Below are 14,481 nucleotides of genomic sequence, written 5' to 3' on the forward strand. Positions count from 1 at the left end.
AATGGCTAACACGATTTGCATAGATACCATGAGCCATGCTCTGTGAAGTCCTTTCATCCATACAAATACTCTATAATATGGTTACCATTATTACCCCCATTCTATAAATGAAGAAAAAGACACAGATCTGTAAGTATTTGCTAGGATTTATACCCAAGGAGTCTGGTTTCAGAGTGTTTACTCTTAAACAATCACTAACATGACATTTATTGCAAAGATAAATGTACCTAATATACACATACATATATGACTGTATGTATATATAGACATGTATGTATACACATGTGTACATAGATTGTGTGTATATTCATCCACGTAATATGAATATGTGTGAGTATATGTGTGTTTTCGTGAGTGCACACACACACACACACTGGAAACTTGAAAGAATGCAAAGTAGAACCTAAAAACAAGGAATATCTCCCCCCCCGGCCCCTCATTTGTTCCCTATCTTCTGGAACCAACAGATCAGAATCAAGGGAAAGACTTAACATATCACCCAATGTTACCATCAGAATTCCGGAGTAAACTATTCCTAGTAATTTGCTTTTTAAAAAGTAAAAGACAATTTGGGGGGGGGGAAAAAAACTGGAGGCAATTAATGAAGTAAAAAAAAAAAAAAAAACTCTATCAGAATTTAAATTGCAGATTAATAAATTGAAATCAACCTGCTACTTATATTTCAGGTTTATATCAGAGTTTTAGATGTAAATGGTCTGATCACATAAAAACACTTGGCATGGTAAAAGAAAAATATGAACTGATGGAGAAAAATGGATGCTTTCTTTGGGTAAATACAGATGGACCCTTCCAAAAGTCATCTGTCAAAGTCTGCTATCTAGTGGAGAAACTGCCTATTTCAATTCTCTGGTCCGATTTTGTTTCCTCTCTCCAAGCTTCAGTGTTCATGGATATTTCTTCAAAACACTGACAATGTTCATATTTTTTTTCACCCAGTTAACAGAAACTAGAAGTGTGTTGGAATCCACGATGCATTGCTATTTGATGCAGACGTGGACGAATTAGTCCAAACACAAAAGGCCAGAGATCCACAAGGACAGTCAGTAGTCAAGAGTGAGGCCCATGTCTTATCCAAAGCCATGTTTTAGCCATCAAGCTGCACTAACCTCAGTTAAAAAAAAAAAAAAAAAAGATATCTGTTTCTGAAATTGGGCAAAAAATTTCAGCCTCACGTAGCTGCCTTATAAGGGACGATGGAAATTGACCTAGCCTGCCACCTTGTGATCAAAAAGAAAAGGTCGCTGTACCAGTCCTGCGAGCAGGGTCCAGTTCCGTGATTTATGTGCAGCCCTGGTACTCCATCCAACCTCACCTTCCTGGCCTTCTCTGCTTGTAAATATTTACTTTGATTTTATAATACTAATTAATCTGCTCTTGGCAAGTCTACCACTCAGGGCAACATATCTGACCTTGTCTGAAATAACATTTAGCTCAGTTGAAAAATATTTATTGAACAACCATCTTTTACAAAAGTCTTTGGAGATCAAAAGAAGAGATGCTCTTGGTCTTTATCAAAACTCTAAGTAAGTAGGGAGAAAGTCATATGAAAGATACAAGGCAGAATGTGTTAAATAATAGAAATATAAGTAAAGTGAGACAGGAATTCTGAGAAGAAGATGAAAGTCTAGCTGAAGGGAAGAGCCAGGAGATAGTAAAATCTATTTTACTTAACGTATTACACATAGAGAGGCTGCAGACAATAAGTCTCACTGGTAAATAAGAGCTTCACAGTGGCGTCCTTAAGTGATCCCATGTGTAGTTTAGAGCTTAAGAGAGGTCTCCCCAGCCAGTGGATGGGGAAGGAGTGGTGAGCGAGGTAGAGGTCAGGGGAGGTGGAAGGAAGAAGACCAGCCAGGAGGAAGTCACTCAACAGGCTTTCGCTGTGGTCTAGAATAAACATCATGTTGTCTCCTCACTCTGTCTTTAGGGCCTGCCTGTAACTAAGTAGGAGCTCGAGACAGCATAATTTTCAAAGACATTATGATGCTTTTACAGAAGTCCACCTTTCAAAAACAACTTCGATATGAGAAGGTAAACTCTGCTAGTCAAGAGAATGATACTTACAGTCATAGGTGTTAAAATATGGTATTAGACGTCCCAAAGGAAAAGGAGAAGAAACAGATGAGTCTGGATGAATGTCAGGAAGAGGGGAATTGGGGGGCTGAAAGAGAAGGGGGTAGATAAATGGTTAGAAAAAACTTAATGAGGAAGTCTGGAAAGAAAAGAGAACAAAACTCCAATACAATCCTAAGTCCAGAAATCCAAATGAGAATAACGTCAAAAACAATGAGTGGACCCACACAAAAGCTGCAAGAAAATCTACCTGAAGCTGGGGTTTACACTTTCGAGAATAAGAACAAGAGGAGCTGTTTCATTAAATGAATAATACTTTATCAATTTGTGGGCATATGGTTTAGTGTAACTAACCATAGACACTCCCTGTTTAGAAGTGACTTGCTGGATTTGAATTTTAAGTAGATTTTTACAATTGTTAGGTTAACAGAGTAATAATAGAAGTCAAACAATCTTAAATAATTTTTACTTGAAACAGCATTAGGAAGATAGAAGTATTAGGTTAGTGCGAAAGTAATTGCCATTACTTTTAATGGCAAAAACAGTAATTACTTTTGCTCCAACATAATATCATGTGAAGAAAGAAAGTTGTCTATTTAGCAAAGAGGTAATTCTGAGCAGGCCGGCTGGGGCAGATCTTAGACATATTGCATAAATAAGTGAATGGAATAATATTTGTGATATAAGGCCATGAATGGGATCCAGGGATTTCCATTTTTTAAAGGTCCCTCAAATGATTTTAAGGCAAGCCAAAGTTTGAAATCACTAATATGGATGTCTTTCCCAGTGACCTTCAAATCAGGCACCTGGGCCTCCCACAAATCTATGGCTAGTCCAGACCTTCCCCTGTATTGACCTGCCATTGCAGGAATATTTCAGTTTATGATGAAAAATAGCTTGTCCTTGTGGATTATCTTATATCAACAAATAATAAAAATATCATTTAAAGTGAGCGTACAAGGCTGGGAGTGGTGGCACAAGCCTGTAATCCCAGCACTTTAGGAGGCCGAGGTGGGGCAGATCACCTGAGGTCAGAATTTCGAGACCAGCCTGGGCAACATGGTGAAACCCCATCCCTATGAAAAACACAAAAATTAGTCGGGCCTAGTGACACAGGCCTATAATGCCAGCTACTTAGGAGGCTGAGGCACAAGAATTGCTTGAACCTGGGAGGTGGAGGCTGCAGTGAGCCCAGATCGCGCCACTGCACTCCAGCCTGGGCGACAGAGCGAGACTTTGTCTCAAATAAATAAATATTAATTAATTAACTAATTAAGTGAATGTACAAGATAGCATTTATAAATGGACCTTTACACAGGCTCTTGCAAAACAGAAACTATTCACGGTGCGTATATGTGACTTCCCCAACTCGCTACTCTGTGGAAAATAATCTGGTGATTGTAGAGCCGTAGTGTGCCATCGGTCATGTACAAACCGGTCATCCTGACAGGATATGATCACAACCGTTCAAAGTTTACGTGTCTCTGTAAAAGACAGAACAGAAAGTGTAACAAGGAAACAAAATAGGAACAGAAGGAGCAAAAGTTGAAAGTACAAGAGCACAAAAGTCACAATATGCTGATTTGAGACTGAGCTTACTGCCTCATGTTGCACAAAGTGTGAGTTCTGGAGGAGCATTCCCTATTAATAGAATCTTTAGTTAGTAGAATTTTACAGCAATGATCCATAAATCTGTAGTGTTCTTCTACAAAATCTGCCTCTGTCCTGGTTCAGTGTTGGTGCTCTGCCTTCCACAGAGATCCGGGTTGATGAAAGGCCCTTCCAGGGAAGAGCCCCTCAGTTGCAGCATCATGTTATTCATCAGGACCAGATGAATAAAGAAGGGACGTACAAGCGTGAAAGCCCCCCAACATCTGAGCCTACTGGTAGCCAACAGAAACAAGTCTCCAACCCCATCTTTCGGCTTCCACATTTCAGCTTACTCTGGTCTGTTCATCTAACACTTACTAAAAGCATGTGACAGTAAGCTTTCAATCAATTCACATATATTTCTCTCTCAAAATAATGTTCATAGTTTTCTGATTATGAGAGAAATGAAAAACCCATTATATAAAATTACCAAAAAAAATCAAGAAAAAAATTACACTTTCATCACATTTTTTCCTGCCAGTTCTTTTTCTAACTGTATACTGACATATATTCTAAGAAAACATATTCTTAGTGTCCTTTTCTGCTATCTTAATTTGTTCTTTTATCACATTACCACATATTTTTAAATCATTTTTAAATTTTATTATATACATTTACCACAATTTGTTCAGTCTACTATTGAAGGATACTTAGCATTTTCCCAGTTTTTTTCTATTATAAACTCGTGTTTTTCAACTTTACTGAGGTATGATTGACAAATAAAAATTGTATATGATGCTTAACCATTCTTTTTAAATGGCTGCATAAAATTTACTGCTCGGATTTACTGTCATTTTTTTAGCCACATCCCTATTGATAGGCATTTAAATGATTTTTAGCTAATCACTATTCAAACAGTGTTACAATAAAGAGCACTGGTCATATATCTTTGTGTACAACGGTAGGGTAAATTTTTAGCATTACCAAGTCTATTTTAAATATGAGATACAAAGATGCAACACTAAGTTTCATATACCTGAAACCAGGTTCTTAGAGTAAGTAGGTGAATATTGCACTTTACATAAATTTGCCTCTGTGACACTTCCACCTGCAAACAATATGCCCCAGGGCAGTTAATTCCAAACACTGGTGACAGACTAGGTTCCGTGGAGTCATCTGAAGATCTTTATCATAAAGCACAACCCCTGGAGCTCCTTCTCCAAAGATTCAGATTCTTTGGTGGGTCCTAGTATTCTGCATTTTAGGAAACTTCCAGATGACACTAATACACGGCCAGATTTGAGCAATACTGCCATAAGAACCCTTGTTAAGGAGCTTTTAAAATGGAAAACCAGAAAATAGTCACTAGGTGGCAACCTCGCTCACTTTTTGAAAAGCATTTTGAAACAAAGCAAAGAGAGTTTTTAACTTTCATTCACAATTAAATTTGGAAATGTCTCCCTAAAGGAAGTTAAAAAAAAAAATGCAATCAGGTGCCTCTCTTTTATAATGCCTGTATCCTATTAATTTTAAACTCCATAATTAAAAAGAAGGGCTCTTTTGTTTGAATAATAACGGCCCCCTCTGGAAACTTAATCTAGTTTTTGTTTGCACACATCTCTCCTACAAAACTCTGAATTTCCTGTTTCCTTAGATAATAAAGTGGAATTTGTCTTAACTAAAAAGTCTCTTTTCTTTCTTACTAATGTCCGAATCTCATTAAAGCCAAGGCCAGCTGTGCTTAGTTTTGTGAGGCTAAACCCCCTGATATTAACACGTTGCCATTCTTTTTCTAACCGGCTCTATACGGGTGCAGAGATTCTTGGAAGAAACCTTAGAGATCATCTGGTCCAGTGCTCACCTAAAGCAGGTTCATTGTGTTTCATCCCTAACAGCTGGTCGTTCTGCCACTGTTTACATACTTACACTAACAGGGAGTTCATTACCTTACCTTACACTTTTGGTGCTAGGCAGAATGATTCATTCATTTTCCACATGGCATGTTTCCTGTTTTCTACGCTTCTGCTCATCAAAATAAACATTTTTCAATGACCTTTCGTGTGCTCTTTCACCACACTTACCTCCAGTTGGTTGGGCACAATATTCCACATATAGTTTGAACATCTCAGCAGACCATGTAATAGTCCACCCTTTATTCTGGCCACTCAATCCTGTTAACATAGTCTAGGATTGTGTTAGACTCCTTAAGATCTACAAAATGCCTATGCCAGCACTTGGTCCAAAATACAGGCTGACTTCATATCAGTTTCCCTTTCTCCTTATTTAATTTCTAATTATACAAGTATTAACTTCCTTCCGGTTTTTGTTTGCTCATGTGCTTACTCCATAAAAAACAAAATTAGACCAGCTCTTCTCTTTATACCATATTATAGCATTTATTTTCTGATCCAGCATGCATCATGCTCTATTTCATAATGCTATTTTATTGAAGTTTCTTCAATCTCGATTTTGTGATCCTAAATATTAACTATCACTCCCAGTTTTTGAGATGCAAATACTTCCTGGGTGTTCATTCAGCAGTTTGAAGAAATTCTGAACAGGGCAGAGGGCAGGCTAGGACAGTGCCTGCAGCATATTGATGTTGGCCCCCTTGTAGCCTGATGCTGATCTATTAATCAATACTTTTGGGTGCAGCTGTTCAGTTAATAATGACTATGGCTCTATTATTAACTAGCCTAGATATGCTCACAAAAGAATTTTGTCAAATGCTTTGCTAATATCAATATGCTGAGCTCTACAGCATTTTCTAAATCTACAAGACCAGCAATAAGATCAAAAATGCAATCAGGCCAGGCACAGTGACACACACTATAATCCCAGCACTTTGAGAGGCCGAGTTGGGCAGATCATTTGAGTCCAGAAGTTTGAGACCATCCTGGGCAACATGGTAAAACCCATTGTCTACAAAAAAATACAAAAATTAGCTGGGTGTGGTGGCATGCTCCCGTGGTCCCAGCTACTCAGGAGGCTGAGGCAAGAGAATCACTTGAAACCAGGAGGCAGAGGTTGCAGTGAGCCGAGATCATGTCACTGCTCTCCAGGCTGGATGACAGAGCAAGGCTCTGTCTCAAGAAAAAGAAAAAGAAAAAATGAAATCAGAATACTGACAATACAGAAAACTGTGATAATGTAGACTTTAAAAAAAACTAAAAGTGACTTTCACTCTTGGAAAGGTAAATAGATTACAACCAAATTACAACTACAATCCCTGGACACATGTAAAACAGACCCAAGAAAACTCTGAAAGGTGGAGAGAATTCAAAAGATGGGCCAGGGAGCTTAAGACTCAAGGAATGAGAAGGCATTACATTTCCCAGGCTTTTTTTGGTCTCATATATCCCGGACTTGGAGCTCAAGATGCTGGCAACCCAGAAACACCAAGTACAGACAAAAAAAGCCTACACACTCTAGCCAGAGGAACAGGAAAGGGGCAGCCCAGCAACGCTGAACACTTTTAGACAATAACCACTCTACTCCAGCCAAACACCACAGAGAAAACTGTGGCCCCAACCCCACCCACACAAGCCAAGGCTGAGTGGGGAGCCCAGACTTCCAACCTGGAGACGCCGCCATGAGGTACCTCAGCCCCGTCACCACCACCACCACCACCTCCGGAGTGGTATCACAGAAGGCTGAGGAGAGAGCTGGTACTCTCATTCCAGCCAGCCTATCACAAGCAGTTCCTGTGGTATCGATGGAGACCATGAGGACAGCCTGGACTCCATTCCCACCCGGCACCTTCCTGCTGAGGTGGAGGCACAGGAGGTCTAGTGGAAAGTCAAGATTTTTACCACTGCTCAGTGGTAACAATGCCACCTACCTACGGTGCCAGTGGAGACCATGTGGGGAGCCAGAACTTCCACCCTTTCCTGTAGTAATGAGGAGCCCCCAACACACATGCACGCACACATACAGGGATGTCAAGGGAGGCCAAGTGGGAAAGCTGGGCTTCTATCTCCACCCTTCTAAAATGGTGTCATAGGAAGCAAAAATAGAAGTTAAATAATACCCAGAGTCTTATAATGTGAAAGTACCCAGGATCCAAATGAAAATCACTCATCATTCAAAGAAACAGGAAGATCTCAAACTGAATGAACAAAGGCAATCAATAGATGCCAACACTGAGTCAGCAGAGATGTTAGAATTTCCTAACAAATTATTGTGAAGCTGCCATCACAGAAATGCTTCAATGCAAAATTTATAAATGCACTTCCAACAAATGAAAAAGTAGAAAGTTTCAGCAAAGAAAGAGAGAACCAGATGGAATGTTAGACATGAAAAAGACAATAACGGAAATTTTGAAAAACTCAGTGGATGGGCTTATTAAAAGAATGGAGGGATCAGAGGAAAAAATCAGTGAACTAGAAGATAGAACAATTTTTCAACCTGAACACAGAGAAAAAATAGCCTGTAAAAACAAACAATAAAACAAAAACACAAGAGCAGAGTCTCAGGGACCTATGGATCTAACACTTACGTCATTGGAGTTCTAGAAGGAGAGGAAATAAAGGGCAGGGCTGAAAAAGCACTCAGAGAAATAATGGCTGAAAGCTTTCCAAATTGGCAAAAGACAAAAACCTACAGATTTAAACAGGTGGGTGAACTGCAGACAGGATAAACCTACAGAAACCCACAGCAAGCTAGAAAGATCATGCAGGTTTCTCCTTTCTGAATGAATAGGGTGAGAGAATCTGATGCATCCATTAGCCGAATTCCTCTAGAGTAAGGTCATCTGATCTCTCAAATAATGAAGGATTCCATTTCCTGACCCAATCAGAAGGTCAGCTGAACCTGTCATCAGAATGTTATTACATTTGCCTAAGAGTGAACCTTTCATACAGGGTGCTAGTTGGAAAGCCTGAGGTCAGAGTGGAGACTTTATTGTGCCTGAAGGAACAGGCTCTTGGCTGTTTTTGTCTGTTTGCTAATAAATGCTTGACCATGTGGTAGCATTCTGCTTTCACTGTTTTCACTGTTAGATACCACCACGGGAGCAAAGTCATGGGAAAATAATTCCACAGTTCCTGGCCACTCCTAACTATTGGACGTGCCAGTGCTTATCAGAACAACCTGATAATTGTGAATAGTTTAATTGACTTAGGTCATTCACAACAATGTAGTACCAAGAATCTCTGTTAAAACAAGCATGCTAAAGAATTAAAACACATTTTGTAGGTTACATATTTGGAATACACTAAGCCAGACTTCTTTATTTATGATAAGTTATTACTTTTAGGAAAGGTCGAATCATGTGATTTAGATGGGGAGAAATAATACATCAAATCCTACTGTTGTAGGACTTTATACTTAAATATTTGGGTAGAAATTAGGATAGTGGACACTTGTGTAGAGGCTCCTCTAAGGACTTACAATAAATACAATAAATGGGAGAAACTAAAAGGAAAATTGGAAAACATGAAAACCAAGTATGAACTATCTGGGAAATATATTCATAAATATCATTAAACCACCCTAAAACTTAGGGACTTGAAACAAAAACCACTTTATTTAGCTTGTAGGTCTTTGGCTTGGCTAGGAGGTTCTTCCAGACTGGACTGTTAGCTGATCTCACCTGGGCTCTCTCATGTATCTGTGCTCAGCTGGCTGGTCACGTATAGCCTCCCTCCCTCATTCACATGCTTGGTGTTCAGCAGGCTGTTGCCTCAGTTCTCCTGCTCATGGCCTTCATCCTCCAGCAGGCTAGCTCAGGCTCAGTCTCATGACAGTCTCATATATAAGCACTTTCCAATGCCTTGCTTGGCTCATGGTTGCTAATGAACCACTGGCAACAACAAATCACAAAGATAAGCCCTGAGATATACAACTGCTTAAGCAACAACGACCTAACCAACTAAGGCTGTGGTGAGAGGGGGGGAAACATTGCAGCCATTTTTTTCTCGCCCTTAAAAGAGTGTGCCAGCCATGCAAATTATACCAATTTATGTCTATCTTTGTCTACACTCCTACTGAATAATTTTCTTGCAATGGATAAATGAGCCTTCCATTAAACTTTAGTCTGATCCTGCATATAAATATAATTTGCTTTATGATTCAGATTTGAATGAGTTCAAAAAAAGTATAACAGTATGAGTTTCATTCATTTACTCAACAAATGTTTATTGAGAGTCAACACAGTACTAGGCATTGAGGACACTGCAATGAACAAAATAAACTAAAATTCCTACCTTTAAGAGTTTACATTTATGGTGAATACCAGCAATAAACAAGTTATATTAAAAAAAAATACTATACAATATAGCCACAGAAGCTAAGGAAAATACTAAGTTGGAGAAAAAGTCTAAGAGCTTGTGGACAGGGCTAATATTTTGTGTAGAGTGGCAAGAAAAACTCAAAATGAACACGTGACTTATGAATACAACCTCAAAGAGAGTAGGGAAAACAGCCAAGATGATATCAGATGAAAAAATGTTCCAAGCAGAGGGAACAGCACATGCAAAGGCCCTGAGGCAGGCATGTGCCTAGCATGTTGAGGAACACCAAGTATGACTTGAGTGGCTGCTACAAAAAGGGTAGTCAGGGTAGTAAGAGATGGGGTTAGAGATACAATGGAAGTGGGGTCAGGGAGAGTGTCAAAATATAAGATTTAATAGGTCATAGAAAATAGTTTGGCTTTTACGATGAGTGGAATGGGAAGCCATCAGATTGTTTCGAACAAGGCAGTGCCATCATCTGACCTCCATTTTAACAGGATCCCCCAGCTGCTGGGTGAAGACTGGGGCAGAGGCAGAAGCCGCAAGGCAGGTTAGGAAGCTATGGTGACAATCTAGGAAAGAGGAGAGGATAGCTGGGAGTAACAGTAGGTTTGGAGGGAAGTATTTGGATTCAGGATGTGTTTTGAAGGTAAAGTGAATAGAATTTGCTGGTGGATTGGCTCTGGGGTGTGAGAGCTAGGAAACACTCAACAATGACTCCCAAGTTTTCAGCCTGAACAGCTTTTGAGGTTGGGAATCCTGTGAGAGGAGCAGGATTGCAATTAATGAATATTAGAAGACTAAATTAAACTTCAAGTTCTTGATGCAAGAGAGGTTGATTCCCCCATGTGTCCTCTCGTCCACTGCAATGCACACCCAATCAACTCCTAATGCCAGAACTTCACATCCTTGCCGGAAGACTCTTTTGCCAGTGGAGGCTACTTTACCACCAACATCCCTGGAAGTGCTGGGGAATTAATGCCCTCCAGGAGCAGCCATCAGCCGGTAACTGGCAGGATTTGGTGTATAAATACCCCAAGTTCCCTCACCTTTTGGCTAGGAGAACTAGGAGGCTGTGTTTTATACTAGCCCACAGAATTCTGGAAAGTAGGAATATACTCAAATTGCCCACAGTGGTAGCTGGCTTGATAATAAGTTCTTTGTTGGATTTCTTTGTCTCACTTCCCCATTTCCTTACCTTCATATCTCTCTCCATCAAAATAAAACAAACAACAACAACAGGAGCTAGTACTCGAATCCTTTCTTACAGTCTGTTTCTTGAACAACTGAAACTACGATAATACCTATTAGACATCCAAAAGGCAATGCTATGGAAGAAGATGGACACTTAATCTTTGTGATTTAGGCAACAATCAGGCTAGAGACCTGAATTTCAGAGTCAGCATCGTATGGATAGGTTAAGAGTCATAGGAATAGCTGAAATTATCAAAGGAGTGAGTGAAGACCGAAAAGTTCAAACCATTGATCACATTAAAGCTTGGAGGTCAGAGAACTGAGGAGGAACCAGCAAAAAAAAAAAAAAAAAAAAAGTCAAAGAGGAGCAGCCAGGGAAGTCAGAGGAAACTCAAGGAAATGAAAACACTATTTTTAGTAATTAAATGTATTAATACCGGGTCTCACTGCAGATTGAAAGAACCAGGATCTCTGCTCTTCCAGGTTCACACTAGAAGTCTACATATTTTAAAAGGCTTTTCAAATATTCCTTAAGCACAATAAGATTTAACAGACATTGACCCTTAGAAACTCCTGTCTTCCCCTTTTCTGGGGGAGACTGGTGGCGTAGGTACCGTAGCACAAATGGGCTTTTATTCTGTCCTAGTAAGTTCATGACAGAAAAAATTGCTCAACGACAATTGACTTCCAGTAGCTCATCCTGCCACCTAAGCAAATTGTGCCCTCATAATTAAAGGTAATTTTATACATATATATACAATGTGGTATGTGTGTCTGTGTGTGTGTGTGTGTGTGTGTGTGTGTGTGTATTTTTAATTAGCTGGATACAGATCTTTTTTCTGGAGCTAAGGTTAACCTGAATTGATAATATTAGTTGCTAGAGGTTTCACACTCTTGAACTGCATCATTAACCCAAAGCAGGTCTGTAGGAACTTCCATTCTTTTTAAGATGTAAAATCAGATCAGATAGCAAGACTTCAGCTTTACTTCAATTCTACATATATTTCTTTTACAGTAATGACTATATACTACTGAGGTTAATTTTTATTTTTTTATTTTATTTTTTTTTTTTTGACATGGAGGCTCACTGTGTTGCCCAGGCTGGAGTTCGGCAGCCAATCTGAGCTCACTACAACCTCCGCCTCCCGGGTTCAAGCGATTCTCCTCTGTCAGCCTCCCAAGTAGCTGGGATTACAGGTGCCCACCACCGCTCCTGGCTAATTTTTATATTTTTAGTAGAGATGGGGTTTCACCATGTTGTCCAAGCTGGTTTCAAACTCCTGACCTCAAGTGATCTGCCCACCTCTGCCTCCCAAAGTGCTGGGATTACAGGTATGAGTCACTGCACGTGGCCTGATTTTTAACTTACCAATACTTATGTATCCAAATGAAATCTCTTTGAAATCATCATCTTGGGAAGTTATATGCTACATTTCTGAAATCTTTTAGAAACGCCTTCAGAATCCACAGCAACTGTATTTGACTGTCACACCTTTGTTCTCTTAGGTGGTCTTGATTTTAGAATTTCCAGTGCCATTAGTACTAATAGTTAACACTATTTCATAAGTCTCATAAACTGACACCTACAGAGTAGTCCCAAGAATATTTACAGAAAAACATTATAATACAAGCTTAACAGATTAACGTGACCACTTCATAGGCAAAAATAATAAAAACGTGTTGTGATAGTTAATTTTATGTGTCGACTTAACAGGGCTAAGGGATGCCCAGATAGCTTGTAAGCATTATTTTGAGTATGTCTTTAAGGGTATTTCTGAAAGAGATCCGCGTTGAATCAATCAGTACAGAATATCACCCTCATCAACGCAGGTGGGCACCAACCGATTCATTGAGGGCCTCAATAGAGCAAGAAGGTAAAGGAGCGTTAATTTTCTCTGTGTGCTTGATCTGGGCCATCCGTCTTCCCCTACCTTGGGACATGGGTGGTCCTGGTTTTTGGACCTTTGGACTCCAGAACTGATACCAGTAGCCCCCCAGGTTCTCAAGCCTTGAGTCTTGGACTGAATGTCACCACCAGCTTTCCTGGTTCTCCAGCTGGCTTCAGTATATAGTGGGGCTTCTTGACCTCCATCATCACATGAGCCAATTCCCATAACAAGTCTCTTCTTGTTTATCTGTATATATTCTATTGGTTCTGTGTCTCTGGAGAACCGTAATACAAGTATGCTGTTATTAGTTGTTAGTGGAATAAAAAACAGTGGAGATCCACAGAGAGATCGGACATAATTCATGAAGCCCAGTACCAATGAAAATGCAGCATCTCTTGTTCAAAAAGCAGGGGGAAGTGCTATTAAGTACTAAACTACAAAGCCCCTTGCTTGCTTCCCATATTTCATCGGCTCAAGCCCATGCTCCAGCGTCCCATCAGACTTCAGTTATAAACTGTAAGTTTAAAGATAATCAGTAAGAATCTCAAGATGGTAAGAGGAGAGAAAGAAACCCAGTGTGGGTCCCTTCTGTGTGGGGGGTTCTATGTGACAGCCAGCCATACAGAGATGACTTCTATTCAGAAAACACCAACTTCCACTGATGTATGGGAAAGTTACAGACTCTGTCTTTACTCCTCCTTTTCGCAATAACATATCTTATGTTTTCAGTATTTCCTTCCGTTTAGGTAAAAGAGAGAATTCAGGAGGCCAGGAAGAGTGTATGCATTAGGGCAGCACAAGCAGTACCTCTGCAGTGGGGTCAGAGGGAGAGAAGTGCCTGGGGATAACCCCTTGCTGGCTGGCTCACTGAGCAGGCCAGGAAGTCCAGGAGCTGGTAGCTTATTTTACCTCAAGTTCAAGCAAACATTTCCCCTGCAGATGGGTTTCAGCAAACACCATAAACGCCACTTTATACAAAACTTCATGGAAACACAGTGGGACAAAACGAGCCTCATCCCCACCCACTCTCTGCCCCACCTCACTTCCTTTGCTTCCTGTGGCTACCATGTCTAATTCAAGGGACAGTCACAAAAATACTGGCTATTAAACATCTTGAGGTTCATTGATATTCTCAGTGTGTTGTAGGTGTCTGCTAAAACACATCGGTGATTTAAAGGAGTCTACCAGCTCTGAAACCAAGTTTCTTAATTCCCTGAAGCAGTTCCATCGGAGTGTTGTATTACCTTTTCCGTGGTAATTTTCTCCCTGGCAGGAAACCACTTAGTTCTTTTGTATCTCAGTAAGTCTGGGACTATGATAATCATGTTGCGGGACTTTTCCTTAATTCAGCTAAAGACATGGTCCTTGTCACAAGGCCACAGAACTAGCCACACTTCTTTGCACACTTGAATTTGAAGGGTAAGAATAATGGGATTTATTGGGCAAAAAGGAGAAAAAAAAACAGAGTGAGAGTCCTCCTA

The sequence above is a fragment of the Papio anubis genome, chromosome 3 (assembly GCF_008728515.1).
Source record: "Papio anubis isolate 15944 chromosome 3, Panubis1.0, whole genome shotgun sequence".
Taxonomy (NCBI): Eukaryota; Metazoa; Chordata; class Mammalia; order Primates; family Cercopithecidae; genus Papio; species Papio anubis.